Source organism: Aquarana catesbeiana, linkage group LG05 (assembly GCF_042186555.1).
Source record: "Aquarana catesbeiana isolate 2022-GZ linkage group LG05, ASM4218655v1, whole genome shotgun sequence".
NCBI classification, from domain to species: Eukaryota; Metazoa; Chordata; class Amphibia; order Anura; family Ranidae; genus Aquarana; species Aquarana catesbeiana.
Window position 1 is genome coordinate 595,158,148 of NC_133328.1, and position 18,243 is coordinate 595,176,390.

Genomic DNA, 18,243 nt, shown 5'->3' on the forward strand with positions numbered 1-18,243 from the left:
TCTCCACGAATCTACCAGATTGTATTTGGAAAGAAGTTGAGAAAAAGGTAATCTAGAGGTTATTTTGGATGGTGTAAAAGGTGATTTATCTAGAAATGGGAGGAGGACCTGGTTCGAATCCCCACACATTATCACTGTTCCTATTTTGTGTGTATTAATCACTTGTAATATATGTGAGAGGAATGGTGTAGGTTGTTTGTTAGGAGCGTAGTAGGAAATCACCGTGATTGCTGTATCCATTATATAACCCATGAGTATCAGGTATCTACCTTGTGGGTCTTTAATTTCTGATGATAAGGTGAATGGTGTGGATCGGTGAAATGCAATTAGAGTTCCCCTTTGCTTGGTACAGGCAGAAGCCGTGTAAATTTGTTGATAAAAAGGAGAAATATATTTTGGAGTAGAATCTTTGGTGAAGTGTGTTTCTTGGAGGCATACTATGTGAGCCTTCTTGTTATGGAAAGTACGGAAGGCTTTGGTCCTTTTTTGAGGGACATTTATTCCCTGAACATTCAGGAAAAGTATATTCAGTGGTGCCATGGCAACAGATCAAATAGTTTTGACTTACTTTTTGTTATGCAGAGCTGACTGCGCAGATCAACCTGTGTGGACTGAAGAGATGAATAGATAGAAAAGAAACCAGTGAATTCTGGAGTAAAGAGTAAACAAAAAACATATGAGATTAGATGATACATTGTATAAATTATTTTTTGCAAGTAATCACAATTTACCCGTGAAAGAGAATAAATATCTCTCTCAGGGGAATAAGTGCCTTCGTCACACTCCCACATAATATGGTTGGGAGAATGAGGAGGGCTAATGGGGGTACACGGATCTTCCGCTTACAGGAGAGAAGTGCTATGTCAAAAGACATCAAAATGATGTTTCATTAATTGGAGTGCAGAATATAGTTTTTGTTGAAATTATTTATTCCAGGGTGGTTGTATATGGTTAGTCTTGCCCTAGGCTAAATAATTCAGTTAGAAAGGTACTGTTAATAACTTTGGTATTGATGAAGATAGTTTGAATTATTTTGGGATTTTAACCCTTTTAGAGTAAACAATTACATATTTTATTCATATGTAACTGTTTAGATATGTTAACTCATAAAATTGAGGTTGTATTGCTTCAGATTAGAATAAACAAAAACATAATTCTAGGAACTAGTTAGGTAATAATATATTTGTTTTAAGAAAAGAAAGAAAAAGCTTCCATTACTTCTGGATTATTGAACATATTTGTCCTAAAAAGTAATAAATCTATTGTTATTACCTGATAATATATAACTGAACAAGAATTTCCTTATTTCACTTATATATTCTAAGGCTATATGAATCAGAAGTAATAAGAAATATAACTGGAATGTAACATGATCCCACACAGTGTGTGACTATCAGAATGCAGTCACATTCAGTTATAAATACAGGTTTTTTATAGAGAACCGTCTCTTAGTATAATAAATGAAGAGATATCAGGAATTAGGATGTCAGTCCATTGAATCTTCTTGGTCCATGGATGATGTGGCATAACGGCCTCTTTTGTGAGAATGATGATTCCCATTTTGTTCTGAAATTTTCTGGGTGCTGCCTGAAGGTGAAGATGATGCCATTCTTCTGCGTGTGGGAGAGTTGCTGCTTGTGGGTTCTGTCAGATTTAATTTTAAAAGGGTTTGTTGTAGTTCATCTGCTGATCTGCTTCTGTAAATTGTACCTTGGTAGTTAAATCTGACTGAAAAGGGGAAGCCCCATTGATACATAATGTTGTGGCGTTGCAGTTCCATTAGTTGGGGTTTCATGGATCGTCTTTTAGTAATAGTAAGTTGGGATAGGTCAGTAAAAATGTGATAATTGTGTCCTTGAAAATTAAGTTCCTTTTTTTCTCTTGCAGCAATTAGTATTTGTTCTTTCGTTCTGTAATAATGAAATTTTGTGATTATTTCACGTGGGGGTCCATCTTTCTTTTTGGCTGTGAGGGCTCTGTGTACTCTGTCCAGTTCTAAACGTTCAATAGGGATATCTGGCTTTAGTTCTTGTAATAGAGCAGCAATAGTAGACTGCAGGTCTGTCACAGCTTCAGGTATTCCCCTTATGCGCAAGTTTGAACGTCTGGCTCTATTTTCGTAATCTTCGAGCTTAGTTTGAAGTATTAAATTCTCTTCTTTTAATTGTTCCAATTCTGTTATATTTACTTGGGTTGTAATTTCAATTTCATCCATTTTTATTTCTAGGGCTGCGGTGCAGTTTCCCAGCTCTCTTATTTCTTTGGTTAGGCTTTTTGTTATTTGGTCTGAGGTTTGTTTTAAAGCCTTATAAAGCATCTTTTCAAATTGTAATAATATTACTGGGGATGCTGAGGAGGCTTGTGGAGAAGTTTGTGAGAGGATTTGTTCTGTATCTGACTCAAATGGAGAGTCTTGCTGTGACATTTTCTGTCTGTGAGAGCGCCCTGATGCTGTATCTTGTGAGGTGACTGGAGCTGCTTTAGTTGCAGTGAGTGCCTGTGAGCTCTTTGTGAGGTGATTTTTATTTCTGCCACGGCTTCCTCCCAGTACCATATTTCCTGCCCAAACTTTCACAGTTTGTTCCCTGGGGCAAAAAGGTTCAAATGGATACCTTTTGAGCCTGCAGGCTCCGCTTTGTCCTTCTCTTCTCTCCTCAGCGGTGTGGAGCTCTAACAATGCATGTCTGCTCCGCTAGGCTCCGCCCATCTCCCCTATGAAGGGAATTTCAGAGGGGAATAGAAACACCATCACCCAAACTGACTGACCCTTACCATCAGTGTATGTTCCGAATAGATATATTTGGAAACATAGATTGGGGACAGTAAGTTCACAACTCCAGAGGTTTCATACGCCCATCAGAATACACCTGGCACTTTAACCTGTTGTGAGGAAGGTTTCTTTCACCTGGTCCGCAGGGAGAGGAATGCTTTGGAAGTGTCAGAGCAGAGGACCGCTTTTGCTTCTAGGAGGATCGTATTCCTTCATTTGATTACATTTCATGTGTATAACCCATACACTGATGGTAAGGGTCAGTCAGTTTGGGTGATGGTGATGGTGTTTCTATTACCCTCTGAAGCTCCCTTCATGGTGGATCTCGTCCAGTAGAAGCTTTTGTATACCTTCGAAGGTGATGGCTCTGATTGGCTCCACTTTACTTATACTTAGAACTTTTTCCTAATTTGAACTTTGTTTATAAGTTTAAGCGCTACACCTTTTTTTATAATGATATTGCACAGAACAGTCCCTAATCTCCTGTTCTGTCATCAGGAAAGTGAAGGGAGCAGCGCTGAAGCCAGGACAACAGTGAGAGGAGTCAGGTAAGTGTTTAGGGAGGTTGGTAGAACAGTTAGTGGGGAGCTTTTTTACATTATTGTAGAACCACTTTAACCTCCCTGGCAGTATGATTATTTCAGATTTTAGGTGCTGAAAGCAGTACAATTATTTTGCTTGGAAATTTGGTGTTTTATATTGTAGGCCTGTAATTTTTAGGAATAATTCACTTAAATCTGTCCAAACCAGAGTCTAGTAGGCATCCCGGGTATGATAAAGTTTGAAAAACGAAATCATAAATTATAATATAATAAATTACTATAAATAATTATACCAAATAATAATATAATAATAATAAAAATTATTCAATAATGTAATCAAATCAAAAACACTGAAATTTGCTCAGTTGCAGAATTGTCGCTGTCATTACTTTCAGTGTTTGATGACGGATCTCCCCACAAATCACTATCGCTCAATTCTGCGAGTGATTCTAATTTATTATCGCTGTTTTCTAGCTGGTCTAAAACCACTTTTGATGTAAAGGGACGGTTTTGGTTGCTACGGACAATCTCCAGTTTCCAGGCAGAAAGAAACGTTTTTATAATATAAAACTGCATGCAGGGCACTGGACAAACCACTAGGGGCAAAGGGGATGTGTAATTATTTGATACAGTACTGTAATCTGTAAGATTACAGTACTGTATCTATATTGTGTGTTTTACTTTTTGAATTTGGCGCCGAACTCCGTCCCCGTGCGTCGCGACGCTCGCAGGGAGCGGAGCTCGGCACTGTGATTCCAGCGAGACACGGCTTGGAGACATCACAGGATCCAGGGAACAAGGCAAGTAACCTCTACATGGATCCTGCGATGCGATCCCGAGTCTGGCTCGGGGTTACTGCTTTTGGTACTGAAAATCCACCCCGAGCCAGACTCGGGAATACCGCTAGGGGGGTTAACTAGCCTTATCTGTGCTGTATATAAATATGGTGACATGAACGTAAATGTTATCTCAATAAAGTTTTACTCTTACAAAAAAACATGGTTCTTCCCCCTTCCCTGCTTGACATCACTTGAAAAAAGTGTCCTAACTTTAGAGTTTTCCCCTTTAGCTTTCAGTCTCAGGGACCATAATGACTGGGACAGTTCTATTAATTGTTATATTAGTTTCATGCAAAGTTTTGCAACTGAACTTAGTTTAAAAGGAGGAGTTACAACACTACAGCCAACCAGGTTTGACAGTATTTTAAAGTGTTGTCAGTCTAGCAAAGGGAACTTACTGAGAGGAGGAGACTGAAAGAGATAAGATCGATGGCCTTGGATAATGCACCTTCATTGTCCAATTGGCAATCTACTGTAAGAGCAGGTCCGTGACCAAGCTGTCTTAGTTAACTTCAGAGGAAAACAAACAAGGTCACCTTTTCAGCTATGCTTTTTGACAGAATGTCTGGGTCTTAAAGTAACTTTAAACCTTAAATTTGTTTTTATTAGAATAATAATTGTGTTATACTTACCTGCTCTGTGCAATTTATTGCACACAGCAGCCCCACTACTCCTCTTCTGGGGTCCCCATCAGCACTCCAGGCTCCTCCTCTTCAGTGAGTACCTCCATAGTAAGTAGCTTCCTATGGGGGCACCCGCACGGGCTTGCTCTCGAGCTGCCCTGTCCATTGACACAGATCAGGTGGCTCAGACCCATCCCCCACTCCCTCATCACATAATTTGATTGACAGCAGTGGGATCTCCCAAGCTGCCCTGTCTGTGTCCATTGACACAGATCAGGTGGCTCGGCCCGAACCCCCTCTCCCTTATCACATCATTTGATTGACAGTAGTGGCTCCTGCTGCTATCAATCTGCCCAGAGAGGAGGAAGACAGCGGTGAGAGCAACATGGGGACAAGGTGTTTTGGAGGGCTACCCCAAAGCACCCTCCCAATGTTGAGGGCATGTGGCCTGGTACGGTTCAGGAGGGGGGGCGCTCTCTCGTCCCCCCTCTTTTCCTGCGGCCTGCCAGGTTGCGTGCTCGGATAAGGGTCTGGTATGGATATTTGGGGGACCCCACGCCGCTTTTTTTTTTTTTTTTGGCACGGGGTTCCCCTTAAAATCCATACCAGACCTGAAGGGCCTGGTATGGAATTTAGGGGGACCCCCACTTCATTTTTTTTTTTATTTTGGTTCGGGGTTCCCCTGTGGGGAATTCCCATGCCATTTTTATCAATGAACTTTTATGTGTTTTGTTGGACCGGCAATGCAATAGCCGCGAGTAGTTTTGAATGACTTTTTTTCTTTGAAATGTCATTTTGCTGTCAGACTGTTCTAAACATGGGAAACATGCGCCCCTTTACAGGCATACTATAGACACCCCCCAGCTACAAAATTTAAAGGGATATTACACTTTTATTGTTTGACTTTAAGCATTATTAAAATCACTGCTCCTGAAAAAACGGCCGTTTTTAAAACTTTTTTTTTGCATTGATCCATGTTCCCTGGGGCAGGACCCAGGTCCCCAAACACTTTTTATGACAATAACTTGCATATAAGCCTTTAAAATTAGCACTTTTGATTATTCATGTTTGTGTTCCATAGACTTTAACGGTGTTCGCGTGTTCGAACAAACTTTTTTCCTGTTCGCATGTTCTGGTGCGAACCGAACAGGGGGGTGTTCGGCTCATCCCTACACTGCAATCAGTTAGATCTTAAATAAATTAGATTTAGTGCAAGAGCCTGTTTGATTTACTATAATTTGAATTAATTGTTCAAGTGTGTCTTCATATGACCTATTTTGACTAAATATCGAGTTGTACAGAGATTAGCCAATCAGATTGCATAATGCATGACCATCTTAAGTGCCACATGAAAAACCACCTTTTTTCAAGACATGCTAGAGTGATCAGGAATCTTCAAATTAAGGCTCTCCAGGTGTTGCGAACTACACATCCCATGAGGCATTGTAAAACTCTGACATTCACAGACATGACTAGGCATGATGGGAATTGTAGTTCCTGAACAACTGCGGGGCCGTAGTTTGAAGACCCCTGTGCTTAGACCGTTATTATGCCTCCAGAATTGGGAGTGTGGCATCTACCCAACTTATCTCTGCTGGTGGACACAAGAACCTACAGATAGATGTATCTATATATATAGATAGATATCTATCTAGATAGATAGATAGATAGATAGATAGATAGATAGATAGATAGATAGATAGATAGATAGATAGATAGATAGATATTTACACACACACACTTAAGCAGGAAGCAATATACATTGGCCCGGAAATTAATCTGTACACAGGAAGTAGGTGTGTGTTTTAAGGCCAAATCATTTAGACATACACACACGACCCACACAAACACAACCCATGTAAAAATAAATTAAAAATGATCCTAATTTCCCCATACTCGAGGGGGGTTTCAATCCTAATAGCTAAGACCGCCCCATTTAGCTGTATATCAGTAGTGACTGACCCCCAGGGCAGATTTATTTTCCTGCACTGCACCATATCAGGTACTCAATATCTTATATTGGCGTTCTATATACCTCCACCGTACACCTCCACTTTGATCAATGAGGCCCTTACTACCAGCCATCTGGCTTGGGGATTTTAATATGGTATTAGATTCATCCACAGACAGGTTACAGGTGAACAGGGACGATCGGCCCACCAACACTACCAGACTTGGACGCACACTAGCAGAATTCTCTCTTACAGACACGTGGAGACATCAACACCCAGGAGTCAGAGCATTCTCTTGCTTCTCTGCGTCACACTCCTCCATGTCACGCATAGATATGATACTCACCTCAAATGTCCTGCTCCCTTTGCTAACAGATTCAGGTTATCATACTAGGTCCCTGTCCGATCATGCTCCATGTTGGGCCTCTCTTACACTATCCCCGCCGACGGGGCCTAGGTTGTGGCGTCTCCATCCCTTCTGGCTATCGGCTCTGGGGGATCAGGAAGACATACCTGGTGAGTGGCAACATTTCTTTAACACCAACAGACACACTGCTCACGTGGGAATGGTATGGGAGTCATTCAAACTACACGTTAGAACCCTACTGACAACACGCATAAACAGAATAAAAAACACCTCAAGAACAATACTCCATGAGGCGACCGTGAAACTAGACGAGATTACAAACGAATTTAATACCCTAGACCAGACAAAGCTTCAGCACTCAAATTCCATACCCGAATATTAGACCAATTGCACTTTGAAAGGGCTAAACAAAAATTATTTTTCTCAAAACAAAGAGTATTTGAGCAAGGTGAACGGGCGGGTAAACTGTTAGCATATTTGGCAAAACAGGACACTAGGCCTCCTGTGGTTGTCTCCCTAAAGGTCACGGGTGATGTACTTTTGACTGATCCCAAATCGGTGGCGGATACATTTAGGGCGTACTATGCAGATCTGTACTCATCCAAAGTGCAGGTCACCTCACGGGAAACTAGGATATTTTTGCAAGATGTTCCCTTTCCCCAGATCTCGGAATCACAGTTGGAGGCCCTTGAGGCCCCGCTTACAGTGGACGAGATTACGGCGGCTGTGGCATCCCTGGTGCCTGCTAAGGCTCCCGGGATGGATGGCTTGCCACTAGACTTCTATGCAGCTTATTCGGAGACTCTGGTACCTGAGCTACTGAGACTATATGAACACATCTTCGAATCTGAGTCCCTTCCCCACCCACTTAGACAAGCGGTGATTATAGTGCTCCCCAAACCTGGTAAGGACCCCTTATACCCCGAGTCTTATCGCCCAATCTCATTACTCCAGGCCGATATTAAAATCCTGGCAAAGATTTTGGCTATTCGCTTGAACCAAATCATTCTATCCCTAATACACCCGGATCAGACGGGATTCATGCCGGGGAAAAACATGGCTATGAATCTACGTCGTCTATATATGAACATTTCGGCAGAGCATGAGAAGATTGGCAATAGGGCAGTGGTGGCACTAGATGCCGCCAAGGCGTTTGACTCCATGGAGTGGGGATACCTTTGGGAGTGTTTGAGGGGGTTTGGATTTGGACCCAATTTTATAAAGTGGGTTAAGCTACTTTATTATCTACCTGAAGCCAGTGTGTCGGTGAATGGGAGAACATCGGATCCATTTCCCCTCGAACGAGGGACTAGACAGGGCTGCCCACTTTCCCCGCTCCTGTATGCTTTGGCAGTGGAGCCACTCGCCATTTCCCTTAGGAACAATCCGGAGATACAGGGCCTTAGAATGGGAAATTTGGTGGAAAAGGTGAGTTTGTACGCTGACGACATGCTCCTGTATCTGGAGGACTCAGGGCCGTCACTACAGACTGCTCTCCATACAATTGAAAATTTTGGAAAACACTCAGGGCTGCGAATGAACTGGTCAAAGTCACAAATTCTGCCTCTAGATATGTCACCGCCCACTAGACTATCAGCAAATCTCCCCCTACAGAGGGTGGCATGTATTCAATATCTGGGAATACAAATAACTAGGGACCCCACGGAATTTTTAGATAATAATATAGAACCGCTCTTTTTATACCTTAAATCACTCATACAGGTATGGGCACGCCTCCCATTGGGGATCATGGGTAGGATCAACCTTATTAAAATGATCATAATGCCAAAATTTTTGTACGTATTCTGGAACTCACCAGTACTCATCCCCCTCAAAGTATTCAAAACAATCGACAAACGTATCAATTCATTTGTTTGGGGCTCATGTAGGCATAAATTGGCTTGGAACACTCTTAAAAACCCTACCTCATCAGGAGGAACAGCCCTACCCGACTTTCACTCATACTATATAGCCGCACAACTGTCTCACTTTTACTACATTCACAATGCAGATAGAGATAGGTACCAGGCTCTGGTTTGTAATAAACCCAATAAGGATACCTATACCCCCTTACAGGTTTTGTTCAGGGGTGGGTAGAACAGGTGGAAGGGGAGCAGTGGGCCGTGGACCACTACTGAAACAGCATCAACGGGTCTGGGAGATAGCACTAAAATTAATTGGCGCGGATTTTTTTCACTCTCACACTCCTCTGTGGCACAACCAGCAATTGAGGGAACTGTTTTCGGTCCCCGGGGCTGCTGGATGCGCTACAAAGGGAATAATTTTTCTGCACCAGGTAATTACCCCATCGGGAGTGAGAGACTTCAACTCCTTAAGTGCTGAGTTTCAATTACCTTCATGCATGACATTTAATTACAGACAACTCAAACATGCCCTACAAACGCAATTTGCAAACGGATATCCAAATCCACAAGTGTTGTCCCTGGTGGATGTCATAACGGGGATAGAATCAACTAAACTGATATCAACTTTGTACTCAGCCCTTCGGGCACGGTCAGTTGCGGGCATAATGGACACAGTGAAACTCAGATGGGAAGAGGATATAGGCCCAGTGGAAGATGATGATTGGGACGAGGTCCTTGAAAACGTTAAAATGGCCTCCCCTAGGCTCCCGGAGCGTATGACGCAGTTATACATAATCCACAAATCTTACCTCACACCAGTTAGAATAGCTAAATTCTCCCAAAACCATGACACTCAATGTCCAAGATGCACAAGCTTATCAAGCTCCTTTTTCCACTTAATATGGTCTTGTCCGGTTATCCAATCTTACTGGAGTCAAGTTATTACATTTTTGCATGATGACATGGGATCCCCTGTACAGGTGGAACCAAAGTTATGTGTACTGGGGCTGCTTCCAGATGTTACCATAGACAAATTTACTGCTACTCTTCTATATGAAACACTTTTTTGCGCCAGAAAACTGGTGGCAAAACACTGGATGAGGGCCTCCCCTCCCACTTTCCAGGACTGGCTTAGAATGGTGAACCTGTCCCTTCCCTACAAAAAGGTTATATATAAACACAGGGGATGTCCGGCTAAGTACAATAGGGTCTGGGATAAATGGCTCAACAATACCAATACATGTGAGGTATAGATATATGTATAACAAGAGGTTTGGTGCTGGGAACTGCCCCGGGGTCTGCACAATTATGATAATATTCCACGGGAAGGGAGGTCGGGGAATTATTATGTCCCACCAGTGTGTTCTGATTGCCATTACAAATGTGCCAGAGTTTTAGTTTTCGTTCTTAGTTTACTTTAGTTCATTTTATAAAAGTATGTGCATGCATGTAAATTTCACATAACTACTTAAGTGATATGTAAAGAGTACATTATGCTTGTATGCTTTTACATGTATTTTCTTCTGAATAAACTTGTTTCTTCATAAAAAAAAAAATGATCTTAATTTGCATTAAAGGATTATCTCTTCCTCAGAGAACAGTGAGCAGGGCATGGTGGTGGGAAGAAATTAGCAGCAGCACAAGCAACTTCCTGGAGGGGTGTGATGTCATTTCTGTGTGCTGGCCACCGCTTCCGGGAACCAGAAATGAGCCACGGGTACATACCTCCACGCACACAGCAATTGTGCATCTCACATACACAGAGGTTGTGCATCTAGATGCATTTGGCACATCTAGCTGCAGGAACCCAGTTTTTATGGAAATTAATAGTAAAGCAGATGCAGATTTCCAGGACTGGACTAACAAATGTTTCTAGTGAAAGGCAACTGGTGTTTTCTACTAAACAAGGTCTAAATTGGCCATTGACATGCATCATAGTTAAACTTAGGAATGCGCCTTTGCAAAGATAAACTAAATGAAATTGTTTCACATTTTTGCTTGGGAATAGAGTGCAGAGGGGTTAGAAGTCTTGTCAGTTTTTGTTGATGTCTGAACCCCTAAAAGGGTGAAGACACCTCCCAAATTTTGACAGTTTCTCCTTCAAATGTATTCACTTCCTGTCACATAGCCAAACAGGAAGAGAGGGTAAAACCCTACCAATTTCTTTCCTTGGGCACACACAGGTCAATCGAAATAGTTTCCCCATTAGGTAAATTGCACTCTAGCATTTTGCTCTGTACACCCCCACAAACTTAGGTATCTTGGACTTTGAGGTTTATTTACTAAAGGCAAATTCACTTTACACTACAAGTGCACTTGAAAGTGCAGTTGCTGGAGATCTGAAGGAAAATTAAAAAAAATCAGCATCTTTGCTTCTACATGATTGGATGATAAAATCACCAATGCTTCCCCTCAGATTTACAGTGAGTACACTTGTATTGCAGAGTGGATTTGCCTTTAATAAACCCCAAAATACCTAATAATTTTGGGTGTACAGAACAAAGTGCTAGAGTGCAATTTGCCTAATGGGGACACTAGTTAGACTGACCTGTGTGTCCCCAAGGAAAGACATTGGTAGGGTTTAATCCTCCCTTCCCATTTGGCTATGTGAAGCCAATTTTCAGAAAAGGGACACAAAGTCCAACCTAAAAAAGACAAGCAGGGGTTCTAACACTCACTTGGTTTCCCTCAAATGCCCACAATTAGAATAGGATTGTCTTGAGCTAGATTTTAGCTCCGTGATCTAAATCAGTGGTTTTCAACCCTGTCCTCAAGTACCCACAACAGGCCATGTTTGCAGGTTTTACTTCATCATGCACAGGTGCTTTAAACCACCCCCAATGGCTTGGTATTTTGGACAGCTATTTTAGCTACGATAAATTCCCAAAACGCGTCCTGTCGGGGGTATTTGAGGACTGAGGCTGAGAAACACTGTGCTAAAATGGAAAATTGAATACTTACCTCTCTGCAATTTTCCTTTCCTGGTGCCTATCTGTGGCAGGATACGCACAATCCATACATATGCTATCATGAAGGCACCAGGAAAGTAGCTTCTGGACAAATCACACTTTTTTTGTTTTGCCATGCCAATCAGCCTAGTTACGCTGCAGCTGGGAAATCTGTTGCATGAAAATTGTTTAGGGGGAGGGGGGGTGTAAAATGCATTACTTGGATTGAGCATGCATCTGCAAAACAACTTATTAACAAAATACATAAAACAAACATTTGCTACAAATTTTATTAGTCAACAAAACAGGACTTGGTAAAGATCAAGGAAAGCAAAAAGCACATGTATGTCAATTTGAGACACTAACAGAATATGGTTTTGAGGTCTGACCATTTTGCAGAGGAAATTAACAGGAGTTAAAAGGACTGCGCCCACAAACGGACAGTCTTTTAAGGATTTAAACATTTAATGGTCACAACATCTTGAGGAAGATTTTACAAAATAATGCAGCGCAGACAATTAAATCAAAGTGAAATGAACAACCTACCAACAACACAGACTGACAACATCAAAAATATTTCAGTCAAAAAATACCCCCCCCCAAAAAAAAAGTAAAAAATACTTGCTCTAAAACACATCTGTTTTGCAAAGACATAACAAACAAAATACAAAGAGAAAATACAAGTGTTACAAACTCTATAAGGACACTCAAACGTCCTCTCTTGCCCCCCACACACACCATCAAGCAATCTTGCCTCTTTTCAGGGCAAGGAAAAGAATGCTATCTGCAAGCTTTATATAACATAGGTTTGTGTGCTAATGAGGCAATTGAAAACACAGTCCATGAAACACACAAAATGCAAGTTCACCCAATATAGAGACAGAACTTCAAAGTGGGTACATCTGTTAAGTCCCTGAGCATGCCCAGATCAACCCAAATGCATTTCACACACCAAAAGCCACAGCAAAAAAACAAAGTCCCTGAACATGCCCAGAACAACCCAAATGCAGCTAGCACAAAATAAGTCACCCCCCTGTCCAAAATTATGCATATCATCCAGCATGCAACAAAATTACAGATGTCCGGGGGGGGGGGCAATCAAGGAGCCTAACATGGGCAAAAGTTATACAACAAATACCATTGCAGTCTATGGGAACTGACTTGTTAATTTTGCTAGTCCCCACTTGGCTGGTTTATATTCTAGATATTGGCCTTAAAATGGGTATGGGGGCCCAGGTTCCACCCTGAGGAACATATATCAATGGCACCAATTTGGACAACCCCAAAAACGAAACAAGGAGAAGTGCCTTTAAAAATGCAAATTTGCTTAAAAGCTAGTAACTTGGGAGGGGGGGCTTACTCTGCCTGTAAAGTAGTGCATCTGTAGCATGTATCAAAAATGCTGCTTCAAAGATGTACAGCTTTAGAGAAAACTTACAATTCTGCAAGATTTTAACCCAAAACAAAGAATAGCCTGCCCTTCTCAATACATACAAGGCCATTTGGGTCTGTTAAGGCTTAAAATGAGAACCCCCACATGAAAAATACCACCCCAAACGTAAAAACTATTGTGCCCCTCCCACACACTACAAACCCCTAGCCAAACACACTGCAAACCAGCCCATGAAAAGGGGGGTGGATGCTTGGGGGCAGGAGGGGCTTGGGCACCCCAAAAGTCAACCACCTTGTTTCCATATTCAGGAGGACAAGGGCCTCTTCCACACAACCCTAGGCTGGGGGAATGTGGAAAGCCCCTTTAAACTATTGGGTACATGGTGCTTTGTGGTTGGTATTGGGCTGAGCCCAATATGCCCCAAAGGTAGTCAGCTATGTTGAGTGCATGTGGCCTTGTATGGTTCAGGAGGAGGTTAAGCAATCGCTCTTCTCACCCCTTTCTTAGCTGGCCCTGTTGTATGCTCTGAAAAAGGATATGGTTTGGATTGGTGAAGGCAGCTCACAGCCTTTTGAGAATGGAGTGGAGTGTGGAGTTCCCCTTTAAAAGCAAAAGTTAGCCCATGGAAATCCAAGGGATTAGAGGGGGGATACAAGAGCATTGGAGAATGGAGTGTGGAGTACCCCTTTAAAAGCAAAAGTTAGCCCATGGAAATCCAAGCGGTTAGAGGGGGAGACAAGAGCATTGGAGAATGGAGTGTGGAGTTCCCCTTTAAAAGCAAAAGCTAGCCCAAGGAAATCATATGCATTACAGAGGGAAGGTCAAATGCCCTTTTAGGAGGAGCTAGAAGAGCGAGAATCTTTTTTACATAATTTTAACAAGGTGCATGTCACATGTTGGTAACATAACATGCTAACATGACCTGTGTGCAAATCTCCTTAAAAAAATATATAAAGGTGAACCAGCGTAAAAAAAAAAAAAAAATTGTCAAGTTTAGAGGTGTGCCCCTTCAACCCGTGCAATTGCATGTACGTTGCTTAACATTTACTAAGATTTTGGCCGCGCAGTGAACAAATGCATGTGAATGAGCGCAAGAGCTGCTTGCGCATGTGCACTGCTTACATTGATATCACGCAGTTCTGAACATACTTGCAGGCACAGCAGGCTTTCTCTGAAAAAGTTACTTTCCCATTCTATTTTGGGCATATTTGTTACTTGGGCAGTTGTTACTAAACTTTCTCACATCTCCCCATAATATTGGTACCTCCATTTTCTGTCAATATTGATTTGGAGATGCGCCATGTCCATAATGGTGCACAGATTGCATTCTCCCATGTGCCGAGGTCGCTATAGTAAATGGGGGATTCATGCTCTGTTACCGGCGCACCATTTTGTAAATATGGAAATGTGCATTACACCTCGACATGCGCCTCTACTGATAGCGCACGGCTTTCGTAAATCATCCCCTGTATTTTCCCCTCAAATGAGAACCTTACAAATCTTTCTCCAGGTTCACATATATGTTCTTTAACTGTGTGTAGATGTTTACCTGGAGTTGAACTTTAAAATATATCCATGGTGCAACAGTAAAATCATATATTTACACTTATTGAATTGTAATTTCTAGCTTACTCTAATTATTCTGAATGATCTTGAAGTTTGAAATAATAACTTTTTGAAAAACCCCACACATTTACTACCTTGAATTCTGTAACATGTATTCACTATACCCTGTGAATAGGCACCGCTGTGTCAAATATTTTGCAGGACCCGCCTTATGGAATACGGAGATGCTGAGAAGGAGTTTCAGGAGGCCAAATCAGTAAAGGAATTATACCACATCAACACTGCTTGCAGAAAGCAAGGTAGCATAGGATATGTAGTCCTTAGAAATTAAATACATATGAAAGAAATGAGCAGAGGGAAACCGCAAAGCATGCAGGGAATCCGGGTTGTTGTGAAAAGAGATGATCAGCAGACAGGAGGCACTCACAACGTATAAGATTTATTTCAAGTAACCTTGGATTATTGGATTGTCAAAAATAACTATTGTTTGGATTGCTATTACAATACTGATGTTTTAAAATAAAAGAGTATGCTGTGATGTGAGATCTCCTTGAACCTCTTTCTGCCCATGTAATGCACATGTATGGTGCAAAGGTGGTGGGCTTTATTCCTTTTGTTGCTAGAGCTGTTTTCAATTACTTTGCATTCATTTAAAAAATCATTTTATGCCTGTGGACTACATAAAACCTCCCATTGTATAGTTTTCTGAAAAAAGACACGCTGGAGAGAATAAACTAGTAGTAGTTCCTATTTTTATGTCATGCAATATTAGCACAATAGTTTATGAAATGCAAAATTTCAGTCAAAGATACACTTATGCCCCGTACACACGGTCGGACTTTGTCCAGACATTCCGACAACAAAATCCTAGGATTTTTTCCGACGGATGTTGGCTCAAACTTGTCTTGCATACACACGGTCACACAAAGTTGTCGGAAAATCCAATCATTCTGAACGCGGTGACGTAAAACACGTACTTCGGGACTATAAACGGGGCAGTGGCCAATAGCTTTCATCTCTTTATTTATTCTGAGCATGCGTGGCACTTTGTCCGTCGGATTTGTGTACACACGATCGGAATTTCCGACAACGGATTTTGTTGTCGGAAAATTTTATATCCTGCTCTCAAACTTTGTGTGTCGGAAAAACCGATGGAAAATGTCCGATGGAGCCCACACACGGTCGGAATTTCCGACAACACACTCCGATCGGACATTTTCCATCTGAAAATCCAACCGTGTGTACGGGGCATAAAGTTAATTTGAGGGTGCAGAAACGTAATATATTACCAAATGTATTTATTGTACATAGACGCCCACGTCAAGTTTTAAAATTGCATGAAACAGGGAGAAACTTCAGTACTCTGTATTTTTCATAGGCAAAGCTTTAGAAGCATCCCCAACAAATGCATTTATGTCCGTACATTTGTGCAAAAATTTAATAGGGGGGGGGGAGATTTTAAGTGCTTTGGAGTAACTTTTTTGCACTTTTTAATTTTTTTTTTTAATAACCTTTTTTCAATCTCATAGGAGACAAAAAGTCTCCTATGTGATGCATTTTTTGGTGACAGGTTCTGTTTAACCACTTTGGCTCTCACACCTGTTTACCCCCTATGGACCAGACCATATTTTCACATTTCTGCTATGTGTCTGTTCATGAGTCTATAACTTTGCAATTACTTATGATAAAGAATTGATACATATATTGTTTTGGGGGCCAAAACAGGGCTTTCTTGTGACCTCAAAGTCCTCTGAGAATTTTTTTTTTATCTTTTTAAGAGCAAAAAGAGTAAAAATCTGAAATAAAAAATATTTTTTCAAGTTTGATCAGTAAAATTTTGAACACAAGTACCATTACTATGGGGAAAACATATACATTCCATTCTGCTGCTTGTTCTACTTACTGCAACATTAAAATAACATTTTTTTTTTTTTTTTTCTTTGCATATATTTCACTTTTCTCATAATGCATCAGCAATTTAAAGTTCTTACTGATTTAAAATAAAACAGATATACCCTAAACCACATATTTTTTTTAACAGTACATCCTTAAAGATAACAATTTATATATGTGCTTTATAATATTTTTTTCCCAACAAATAATTTAAAATAGAAACATGGAACAGGAGATGAAACTGTTAAATAGTGCTTATACAGGTTGAAATGAATGGGTTAAATAGTAAAATAAGAGCATGTCCTGGTTAATTAAGAGTTAACTCCCTGTCCACACAATAAACATCATTCAGCAACTCTCAACTCTCAACTCAGTCTCAACTGCCCTATAATAATGCACTTCACTAGATTCTTCCCTGGCCATACTAAAAAAAATAAAGGAATATCAGCGAAAAGGTTGCAAGAACTGGTGGAAGCCTGGTGGTCTCAGTGGGTTCAGTATAGGTGACAACTGACCAAATCAAAAAAATATATGTATTAAATTAAGTTCATATAGTCCATCAACAGTCCATATGTAATAAACTTGAATGGTGGCTCAGTGCAGAAGCAAAAAGAAGCTTTGAAACCAACTGAGAAGAGAACACAAGTGCCAAACTAAGTGTAGCACATTGGTGTTTAACCACTTCAGCCCCGGAAGATTTGGCTGCTCAATGACCAGGCCAATTGCGCGGTCATGCGACGCTGTACCCAAACAAAACACGTCCTTTTTTACCCCACAAATAGAGCTTTCTTTTGGTGGTATTTGATCATCTCTGCGGTTTTTATTTTTTGTGCTATAAACAAAAAAAGAGTGACAATTTTGAAAAAAACACAATATTTTGTACTTTTTGCTATAATAAATAGCCCACATTTTTTTTTATAAAGCGCATTTTTTCCTCAGTTTAGGTCGATATGTATTCTTTTACATATTATTGGTAATAAAAATCACAATAAGCGTATATTGATTGGTTTGCGCAAAAGTTATAGCGTCTACAAAATAGGGGAAACATTTATGGCATTTTTATTACTATAAATGGGCGGGGGTGCTGACCATACACATCAGCATCCCCGCAGTGCAGCGGGCACGCATGTGCACCTGCTATCCCAGCTTAAAGCGCCAATGTACTGCTTCGACGGTACACGGGAATGCGCTGACCTGCCACAGTATAATGATGGCATCTGGTCGGCAAGTGGTTAATGTAGGTTTAAAAACTGGTACTCACAAATGTGAAACAATAATGGGCATTGAGCACTGTGTGAGCCACCATTACTGGAGTCGGGCATCAAAGTGGCCTCTTTGTGCTTTCCACGGCTACAGGCAGCATCTGCATCCACCGGTGTCACCGTTCCAAGGACCCAGCCGCTGAGGCCACTCTGACTGGTTCACACACTGCTCAATGCCCATTATTGTTTCACTTTTGTGAGTACCAATGTTTAAACCTTTATT

At 41.1% G+C, this 18,243-nt stretch overlaps 1 protein-coding gene across 1 annotated transcript in view; it reads right to left on the minus strand.

The window, feature by feature from the left end:
- CSMD3 (CUB and Sushi multiple domains 3) overlaps positions 1 to 18,243 on the minus strand; it is a 1,635,173-nt gene that overhangs the window by 1,274,769 nt on the left and 342,161 nt on the right. The gene's annotated exons all lie outside the window — the stretch shown is intronic.